Genomic DNA, 11,268 nt, shown 5'->3' on the forward strand with positions numbered 1-11,268 from the left:
GTGAGGCCCTCTGGGTGAGTCACCTTCTTCGTAGGAAAGCACATCCTTTTACAGCCAGAAATTTCAGCCTGGATATTGCATCCTCAGTCTGGACTCTGTTGGCATCATGTCTGGCATACATTCTCTGACGTGGCTGGCCTGCAGCTGACGGATCTCAGCCTATTTTTATTTTCAGGGAATTTGCATAGCAGGAGCAGTTAATCAACATAATTTAACGACTGTAAAGGACATTGAGAGCCATGACAAATTCCACAATAGCCTCGTGCTCTATAAGACACAGAAATATCTGAATGAAAATTCAGTGATCACCATGTCTCTGTGATGTGCTCCGTTCACCCATATGTAGATATCCAGGCTTCAAATTTTCTTCTTGACGTTTGGTGTCATAAAAATATAAACGCCATCTATGGATCCTGAAGCTCAAAACCATTTCTCCCCAGGACGGAAGCTCTTTCAGGAAGAGGTACGTTTCCTTGTGGGTGGGTTGACCCAGACTCCAGGACCTCTCTCCCGTGTGTTTGTAGAAGGCCTGAAATAACAGTTTGTTTACAGCTTTCTTTCCCGCGGCTTTGCTCTCACTCTCGCCTCCCTTCTTAAGGCACAAGCTGAGCTTTACAGTTCAGAAGTTAAGCACATTAGAATATTTGTTTAAAGGCATGTGCACTTCCTGCTCTTTCTGGGGAGCTGGGCTCATCATGTCACTAGACCCCCAAATGTTTATTCACATTACAGTAGTGGCCCAGCCTGCAGGGGGCTCAGCCTACAGGGGCGTCATTGTCCCCTGTTGCTAGCAAATGGTTTCCTCCACAAACCTTTTAACTCTACAAGTTTGCAACCAGTAATTCTTAAGGGTTTTGGCAAATCTCCCCAGTTAAATATTAAGTAATAAATATGGACCTGATGGTAACAGGGCTTTGTGAAGTCTGTTTGAAGTGTCCTTTAAAATATTAAATTCAAATAAATGATTGAATCAGAACAAAGGATATATCTTAAGACAAATTCAGCCAAGTCTCTTTAACCTTTGAGCTTTCAACATAGATTAGAAAGCCAGGACAGCACATGCTTTCGCAGCAGATTGAAATGGGATTTTTGAAGCAGGTCTTGCAAATACAGGTAACCTGTACCTACGTTTGATCCGCCTTTGCCATTTTGGGGGAAAGCTTTTGCTGCCTATTGTTTGATAAGAATGTGATTTTTTTTTTAAAAAAGCTTACATTCAAAGAAGCAAATCCTTGAAAACACTAGCTTTGGGTGCTGTGTTTTCCTTGTCAGTGTCTTCCATATGAAATCTGTTCTGCTTATAATATCTACCACAGTTGGAGCCCTGAAAAAAATCTGTTTCATATCTGCCCTCTGCACTCAGCTTGTTTTCTTGTACGCTTCCCCCGAGTTATCTGTCTGTAAGCATCTTGCTATAAGCAGGCAGTCCTAGGGGAGGAGGACTTAGGGAGATCTCCCTGCATTTAGGGAGATCCTGGACTCCTGACACTTGGGCCGTACCTTACATAGGGAGCAGGGGAAGGGGAAAAGGGTGGCTTCACCAGCTGGGATAAAAAAGTCAGTAAAGCCACATTCTACCTCCTTCTTACTCCCTCACCCCGTGCCTGGCTGGTCCGGCACCCATCACCTCAACTCTTGGGTTTGTGCTCTGCCACTGTGTCTCCATCTGCTCCATCTGCTTCCTTGCTAGTGAGCAATCTCTCATAGCTCTTCATCCAGTCTGCCCAGAACAACAACTCCATGTACCCAAGCTTCCCAGAAGTAGAGTGTGACACGATTGGCCGCAGGGCATAAACGATAAAGAAATCTTACTATAATGGGAGGTGGGTCACACATTAGGAGCAGTATGGTTGACTTCATAGAGGCTGAAGAGTATATGTCAAAGACAGAGTCACCCACCAAACATCTCTGGAATGAGCACTTGTGGGCTGCGAGAGCTTCTGAAAGGAGCAAGAATGAGACTCCCCCTTTTTCAAATTAGCTGCAGTATGGGAGGGCTGTGGGTGTCTGTGCCCAGTCTGGTGAGAGGATGCTCCAGCACAAGGAAGGGTGGGTCCTCAGCTAAAGCCAGATAATCTGACCCCCATTTTGATTTGAGACCATTTCCTCTGTCCCACACCCCTTCACTGATATTCCATCGGGGGAGAGGGGTCTCTCTTGCTTCAGAAATAGGCAAAGCAATTAGCCGGTACGGGAAGGGTTAGAAATTATATGAACCAGTAAAAGGAGGTTTAAGATCCAGAGAGGGAAACCTCCTTTGGAAACCTAGGAATAAGATACTCATCTTTCCACTACAAGAAAGAGAAATATCACCTTTGGGAGCAGCTCCCATGCTTGTGGAGCCAGCCTTGATGGAACCTTGTTTGAAGCCTGTCTGTAACTTGCTAGGCTGGGCTTCTCCCAGGAACGAGGGTGCAGCCTTAGACCTCACACCTCTCTCCTGAATAGTGTTGGACTGTTGAGAGGCACTGGCTTCGGTTCCTTTATGTCCATCCTGTTCATGCCACTAGGGGTCCTCATTGGTTTGCTCAGGACTAGCAAAAGCCAGCTTTTGAGATAGAAACCACCAGAAAGAAGCTTCAATTTGATTCTCTTGGTGTCAGGCTGTGTGGTGTTGGATAAGTTACTCAGTTCCCCTGAGCCTCAAAGTTCTCATTTTTACAATGGGAAGAAGAAGGGGATCAAGAGTTTCGCATTTGTTGAGGACCTACTATGTGCCAGACATAGCTTTTCTTTTAGCTGGAATTCCTCCAAACGAAGTCTGAAACAAGGACTTGGGGACAGCAGCTTATCTGGGAAGTGTGGATCACAGGAAGCAGGAGTGGGGGTAGGGGGAGTGTGACAGGAACAAGGAAAAGCCAATATAAAGCTTTGCAATGGAGGGGTTGCTGGGGACTACGAGGGCTCCATTCCAGTGAGACCTCCTCAGAAGGGTACAGAGTGCCTTCCAGAAGTGTCCGGAAGGACAGGTGGCTGAGTCATTTATCCACTGGCTCCCATCCTACATGGGTTGAGGTTTGCCTTTGAGGGTGATGCACTTTCCACAGAATGGAGGAGGCCCTGGGACAGAAGGTGGAGACACATGGTGCCACTTAGGGTGGGTGAGTCTGAAATGAGATGAGCTGCCACTGAAATCATACACGAGCCGAAGAATGTCATGTGGGTACCTGAGCTATAGTGCTCTGTGATATATGTGTATGTATATATATAGCCTGACAATTCATTTGACACGTATGCCATGGTCTAATATCTTCCTACCAGGAGTGAGATAAGCTTTTAATGTAATAATGGTGATTGTGCCTGATGGTGGTGGAGAGTTTTACAAGTAGAGCTCAGCCACTTGTTGGGACAGAGAGAGTATAGCTACCCATATACGGCAACTGTCAAAGGCAGCTCCTGCCACTGGGCACCACCGTGCTTTAGGGGAGGAGGGAGTGTGAGGAAGAAAGGGGCCATCTACCAACGAACCCTTTGGGAGCAGTTCAGCAACTCCTCTAGCTGCTAAGACCACCCTCAATGGATGATTGTTAAATGAGTAAATGTAGTCTTAGGATTTCTCTTTGCTTATCTGTGTAGGTGCAGGATCCTAGATATTTTTGAGATGATTAAATGAAACACAGTTCACCTTCACCAGAATGTATAACATCCACAGATTGTAACTAGCACTAGGTTTGTGTGTGTAAAAGCTTTCTAATGTAATTATTAACTCCATTCCACAGAAAAATACATTTCCAAATCTAAATAAATAAATCTGTGCTAAATGGATAGGAAATTGTGAATGTATATGTCAAAAAAGGATTTTCTTAGGACCGGCCCAATTGTGTAGTGGTTAAGTTTACAAAGTCTGCTTTGGAAGCCCGGGGTTCGCTGGTTTGAATCCTGGGTGTAGATTTACACGCTGCTTATCAGGCCATGCTGTGGTGGCTTCCCACATACAAAGCAGAGGAAGGTTGGCACAGATGTTAGCTCAGGATCAATCTTCCTCACCAAAGAGAAGAAAGATTTTCTTTTTATCCAGTGCAATATGTTGTGGGCCCAAGAGCAGAGCCAAGTTTTGAGTTGGTGCCCAGAGCACAGACATGGTCTCACTGTAGTGAATGATTACTGATGTGCTTACTGATTAGGGCCTAACTCCACCTAGACAGCACCACAACTTTATTTCTGCTTAGGATCATCCACACCTCAAATCTTCTGAGATGAATTGCTTCAAATTCTTAGTGAAAATTTCCAGAGTTTATCAAAATTTGATCATTTGTCATCTCTTCTTTAGCTTACATCTTTTGGGGCTTGAAATAAGCAAAAGGTATTTTAGTAAATATATTTACAGAGCCTCTATTTTAGTTCAAGCCACTCTCTGCTGTCACCCAAATGAGTGTCCCAGAGTCTCTGTCCATTGTACCAAAGTATCGTTTAGTAGTGACATGGTACCAGTGTCTGCCTCTCGGCTTCCAGTCTCGGCCCCATTCCAGTCCAGGCTCCTCCTGCTCCAAGAGGGATCGTTCCAAATTGCAAATCTGAATGTATCTATCACGCCTCTCTTTAAAAGCTTTCCATGGCTCCATATTTTTCATAATAAAATGAAAACTTAGGACTTCACGTGATCGCTGCCCGCCCGCTTTTTCAGCCCCCTCCGGTCCCCACCCATTTCTGTGATTCTAACCAGACTCCAACATTGCAACGCTGCACCCCACTTCTGCATCTCAGCTGGAAACACTCTCCCTCCCTCTACCTTTCTCAGCACCTCTGCCTGGTCCTCCCGCCATTTGCATCTGTGCCTCACAGGACCAAGTATCTTGGTCAATAAATCTGAATGTGCTCCACTGAACCACAAATAAAAGATGTCTGCTTCTTTCTAAGAGATGATTTGGTTAAACTAACAAAGCGTGGATCGGTGGGTGAAAGTGCTGGGCATGGGTAGCAAAAGGAAGTGGTATAAATTCCCAATTCTTCTGGAATCAGGTCTTCACCATGTGTTTTCACTATTTATTTAAACTGACTTCCAAGATCACCAGACCTCTGCACATTGAAATATATGAACCTTAGAAGTTTAAGCAAATGCTATGGAAGTGACTCTTGGGTTTTCTACCATTTTAAATTGTCTGACACCCTCTATTGTAGAGAATGGGACTTGATCGGCTATCTATAATGTTAATATTTCTGTGCTCTAACTAGTGGGCTAATTAGCTAACACAGACATTACCCCCTTAATATTCAATACAATAATATTTGACATATTTTTTCAGGCACTGAAGAAAATGGACCTGATTTTGGTTGAATAAGTTGTCCTGAAGCTAAGCTCTTATAATTCCGTTGATATAAAAATCAGTAGGCCTACAATTGAATTTGCTATCAAAAAACTGCCTTTTCCCTCCAAAGAAGTAAAATTATCCTAATTCATACCAAGATTAAATAGCAATATGGTTACTAAAAATAACTTGCTTATTATATTTGCCACATATAGGAAATTAAACACTATTTTTTATTGTATTTATGCTACCAGCTGCAGGTCTAATTTATATTATAGTGGCTTGAAGCAGAAGATTTTGTATTAAGATCTATTGTTACTTAAGTTGCTTTCCAGAGGTGTAGCTGACCCACGTGGAAGCTGCATTCATTTAGGGAGCACATTATGACCCTCTCCTCTTCATCAGGGCACTAATAATACCAAAGATATCTTCACTCATTCATTCATTCATTCATTCATTTAATCCTATTTCAAAATATTTATTGAGCATTTCTTTTTTTGCCAGCTATGCTGTGACAAGGAATAATTTTCTCAGGGTCCATTTGATGGGCTGATTCTCTACCCTCAATGGGGAGAGCCTGGTTCAGGCTGTCCCTGATCCCAGAGGTACAAGGCTGATACTAGGCAGAAATAGTTTGGAATAATGTCTGGAATAGGACCACCAAGCAGGGCCAGGATTAGGGTGACATTTTCATCTCAGGCTCAATTTTAAGAAGTGTGTCATCATCTGGGATGAACAAAATACCAAAATTTATTTTAAGTCTTGCACTAAGATACTTATCTTGATTACTGAGGTTTCATTGGTGCCCACTTAAGTTTTACACCCAAGGCAAGTGCCTGACTCTCCTCTCTCTAGTCTTGACCCTGCCGCCAGGCAGGCCTCATGGTTACCTAAATGTTGTGGAAACTCTGGGATGGCTTCTCTCCTGGGCTCCTGCTTACAAATATTTATCTACAGATAAAGGAATTCATCCCACAGTAACAGATTCTGGACTTAGTAGGGAAATAAATAGAAGAGTGATTTTAATTTACTCTATTGAGTAGATGACTAATATCAATTCTTCCCAAGGATCAGATTTCAGATAAAGAGGAGGAGCAAAGCATCTGTGTAAATACGTGTGCCCTGAAGAGGAGAAAACGCGCCGGCAGGAAGGGCTGGGGACAATAAGACAAACTCCTCTATGTTATAGTCCAGGTCGATCCTGGGTGGTAGAAGTGGTGGATCCAGAGTTTTTAAGGCCATGGCCATCGCTGCCATATTCTCCGTATCAGAACCTAGGGTTTTTCTTGGAGGAGGGGCCATGGACACAGCTTTGTGTTTCCTTCCAAACATAGCTAATTTTAATGGACAAGAACAAAGAAGTTTAGAGTTAATGGTGAGCATCTGTCCACGATTAACCCCAGTTGCACTTAGAAATTAGAGACAATCGCACCATTTTGAAATAATATTACCTTCAAGTGAAACTGTCAGCTTCAGTTCTTTGACTCCAAAAAAATGCTAGTACTCAGTTTTAAATTGCCAGGTTTTTGAAAGATATTTCTTTATAAATATAATGTTTACATTTTTTTAAAAGTTTGGATCTGTAATATTTGTCCTCCTAAAAAAAGGAAAATATTTCATTATCCCCATTTTCTAAACAAGAGAATTTTTAAGATAATCAAGTGCAAATTATTTAACCAGTCTAGATGTAGAGTATTTTACAGACAATAAAAAGTACTTTTTATGGTACTAGAAACTCTGTATCTTGCAGCTCTTAAAATACACATCAACATACGACGTTGCAAAGTCAGAAAACTTTAACGCAGAAATCCAGGCTCAGCCCTTACCTAAAGATTGAAACCATTTAAATTCCAAGAATAAGTAGCTGACAAAGATAATTTTCATAGATTAACATTTTTCACCTGGGTTTTGTATTTCTGGAAGAAATATACACTGCATTGGTTATGCATTGATCAAACTTTTATTGTGCCAGCTGTACTTCATAGACCTGAAAAAGTGATTCAAGCAAAACAAAAGAGAACATAAAAGCACAACTATAATGGTTTTAAATCCCAAAGAGGCAATTACAAGTTTGATTCCAGTGATGCAGCTGGACTCCATTGGAAAACTAAACACCTTATCCATATTAAGTAGTTATGAAGGCTAGGGCTTGGGATGTAAATAATAAATTTGCGCTGCAGTCATATTTGTAAAGTACATCCCTTTTAATAAGTGGAAGGAATATGGTAATAAATTTCACACTAATTCATGTGCAAAGAAGAATTTTACAGAGTTCAAACGTGTTAAGGCAGGTAAAAAAAATGTGAGGTATGAAATAACTAATCGTTGGGATAAAAGACATGGAAAAAGATTAGACTCGTGTGCACAGGCTTGGATTGTAACTCTTTAGCCACTTGGAGCTGGGTTCAGCCTAATGCAGCTTTTTGTATGCATGATGTTTCTCTGCCTCTCTTTAAAAGAAAAATGAAAGTAAATGGGGCATTGTGCTGCTTCCCAAATTAATTCACAAAAGCCTAGGACAAGACGCTTCTAGAACTAATTATTGCATAGTTCAGAATATCTTTCTCTTCCCCACTTTTTAGACATAGAAATGAGAAGAGTGAAGTATTCATACAGGATTCCATCCAGCGTTAAGCAAGCAGGTTGGGGCTCTTCCAAGCTCCCCTCTGCGTGTTCCAAATATGCTCATTAATTCATTAATCTGCCAAATGTTTAGTGTCTATTACATATCAGGCACCAGGGACGCAAAGATCAGAGCCACTGGCCCAAACCTCAAGGTGCCATAGTTCAGTGGGGGAAATAGGTGGGCGCGCAGATATTCCCAGTAGAAAGAAATAGTTGCTGTAGTAGAAAAATTTAGTGTGTAGTTACAGGGCGAAGGACTGCTTAGCTCTTTGTCTTAGGGAAAGGATTTCAGACAAAGGCATAACAGTAGAACAAGAGTAGAGTAGTTGTAAAGTAATCTTTAAAAAGCTTTCACTCCAAACCTCACTGTTCGTAACAAATTACTGAGGGTTATTCAATGGTTAGCCCATTTTTCCTCAATGAACCATTCACAAAAATAGATCCCAGTTCTTACCAAAAAGAAGAGTCTGATGATTACTCATGGAGTAAAACATAAAATTAGATTCCTTCTGCATGCCAAACTTAAGGATGGATTTAAAAATTAAATGGAAGAAGCAAGAAGTTAAACATTTAGAAGAAAATATAAGATAATGTTTTATGAAGTTGGAGTAGGAAAGAATTCTTAACTCTCAAAAAAAGAAAGCAAGGCGTGAAGGAAAAGATAGATAATTCTAACCTTAAAATTTTATTTTCATTAAAAGGCAAAAAAAAAAAAATCTGAGAAGACAAGTCACAGACTGGAGAAGGTATTTCTAAGTTGTATAACCAATATAGGCTTAGCATCCAGAATATATGATATTTACAACCCAATAAGAAAAAAATTCAAAAGTAGAAAAATGAGTAAAGAAGTGGAAAAGTAAAGAAACACATGGAAAGATGCTCATTCTTTTCAGTAATCAGGAGAAACGCAAGTAAGACCACCTATTTCACATCTGTCAGAATGGCAAAAAAGACAAAATAACTGAGAATACAAGCTATTGGCAAAGACGTGGGACCACAGAAACTCTCACATGCTGCTGTGGCATGGTAAACTGGTACAATCACTTTGAAAACAAAACAGCAAAATCTAGTCAGGATGAAGATGTGCATATTTTATGAGCCAGCAATTTCACTTCTTGGTATATATTCTAGAGAAACTCTCATATATGTACACAGAGGACAAGTCCAAGAAGAACATATTTTGGCAGCGAAAGAGCCAAAAGGTACATTAAGAGGAGAACAGATAAATAAAACGTGGCACATGTACTCAATGAAATACTATACAGCAGTGAACATCAATGAACTTGTGAGATATTGAGTGAAAAAGGGAGGTAATGAAAATGAAAAGAGAAATGAAGCATGAGTATTAAAGAAAAACTGACCTGGAGCAACCCTTGGATTTTTCAGAATGAACAGAGGATCCTGAGGCAGGGGTCTGGAGTTTGAATGTCTACACGGGACGAGAGATGGGCTATGGCAGATCCAGTGCAGGGAAGCAAAACTAGAGCTCCACACATAGAGCTTCTGGCATCAAAGTCCTCACCATCCAGAAAATCTCTATTCGCTGGTCTGGTTAAGTGGCAAAAAAGTTTGCTCTGAGGGGGAAGAAAGTCATCCACAAAAGCTTGAAATCATACCACTGCAGTGAGGGATCCCAAGGGTATCAGAAACATGGTGAGGAAGACCCCTGTGGAGTAATCAATGTAAAAGTCATCATTCCAGAGCGAGGACAAAATAACAATGATTTTACTAAATGACTCAATTTGCCACTCACAGGCATGCAGGGAAAGGAATACTAAAGGCTGAACTTTAAAAAGAAGGAAGTTGGGCCCAGAAAGACCCAGAAGAAGAATGAAATCATGAGAAAAAAAAGACATAAGTTTAAATTAAAAATGACTGTAAAAGCAAAATTATAACAATAATAACTAAATGGGGAGGGTGGGTAGTTAAAAACAAGTTAGAAGAGAGATATGAGATCAGAACAACACGGCAGACTGGGAATGGGAAATTAGATTTAAAGCTTCCCAAGGGCATACTATTGTGGGAGAGACAGTTAGATATACAGATGAACTGTAGACTTCATTATGTGCAATAGACTTGTTAACTCTGTCTACAATTTACAAATAATCCCATTATTAAACTCTTGTCAATTGACTCATTTGAACACACTATTTTCGGTCATGACTCATTTTGATACAGAGTTGATACATTAGTTTGATACATTAGAAATTAAGAAACGTTGTAAACACATGAGCTAAGATTTCAATTCAAATTATAAATCCAGGGAAATAGAATAAATGAACTAGTAAAAGAAAGAACAAAAATTAATGATATAAGAAATAGATATGAAATAGAGAAGATCAACAAAATCAAAACCCAGTGCTTCAGAGAAATTGAAAATAGTGTTGGTTATATTGCTCAAGAAAAAGAGAAAAGACATGAATAAACAATATTAGAAATGCAGAAGGGCCATGATGACAGTGTATGTTAAATAAATCATATGAAAATACCTTGAAAACCTTTCCGCCAATAAATGTTAAAGTTGAGATGAAATGGACAAATTGCTAAAGCCAGCTTGAAAATTATTAGAAATACCTAATATCCTCGAAAAAAAAAGCATTAATAAAAATCTTCTTCCCCAAAGCCCTATACCCAGTTTATCAGAGTGCCAAGAAGAGGAAGCACCTACCTTACCTAACTCTTCCAGAAAATAAAACAGGAGAAAAAGCTCCCCACCTGTGTGTAGGAGCCTCATACAGAATCTTGATGCAGAAAACAGACAAGGATAGTATGAGAAAGGAAAATTATATGCCAATCTTACATGTGAACACAGATGCAAAAGATCTTGAATAAGATATTGTCAAACCAAATAAAATATGCAAAGAAGATACATGATGACCAAGAAGGGTTTGTCCCAGGAATGCAAAGCTGCCAACAGGCCTATGGCTCGAGGCAGTAACAGTGGCCTATTTAGTCCCTTAATATCTGCTGTCCAAATGGAGAAATCGCAAAGGAAGTTCTTGAAGTTTCTTAAAAGAAATCCTAGGAAATACTACCGAGGTTTTAAAATGTAAGGTTGGCAAATTATTTCCGGTTTTATTAAACAGTGACTTATGAATCCTAATTGTATTTCAGTTTTTTGTATAGTTTGTCCCAGGAATGAGTAGAACAGAATTATAGCATGGCATAGCTGGAGCAGATCTGAGAAATTACATAGTTGAACCTCTCATTTTATAGCTAAGATACATAGAGGTTAAATGATGCGCCCAAGGTTACGTAGTTCATTAGAGGCAGGTTCGGTTTTATGACCTAGGTAAACTCCTGGCTCCAGTACACCAAAGTCAAGGGTCTCCCCAAATGCTGATTTGTGGAGACGGGTAGTTCCTTCCATCCCTAACTGTCTGATGGATTAATTTGT

At 40.3% G+C, this 11,268-nt stretch overlaps 1 long non-coding RNA gene across 1 annotated transcript; it reads right to left on the reverse strand.

The window, feature by feature from the left end:
* Positions 1 to 5,337: 5,337 nt before the first annotated feature.
* LOC139044803 (uncharacterized) lies at positions 5,338 to 10,627 on the reverse strand. The gene is made up of 4 exons (XR_011502021.1): positions 10,540 to 10,627; positions 9,233 to 9,537; positions 6,698 to 6,843; positions 5,338 to 6,580 (listed from the first exon to the last, which is right to left on the reverse strand). It is a non-coding gene; the product is annotated as an uncharacterized lncRNA (long non-coding RNA).
* Positions 10,628 to 11,268: the final 641 nt, after the last annotated feature.

The sequence above is a fragment of the Equus asinus genome, chromosome 1 (genome assembly GCF_041296235.1).
Source record: "Equus asinus isolate D_3611 breed Donkey chromosome 1, EquAss-T2T_v2, whole genome shotgun sequence".
Taxonomy (NCBI): domain Eukaryota; kingdom Metazoa; phylum Chordata; class Mammalia; order Perissodactyla; family Equidae; genus Equus; species Equus asinus.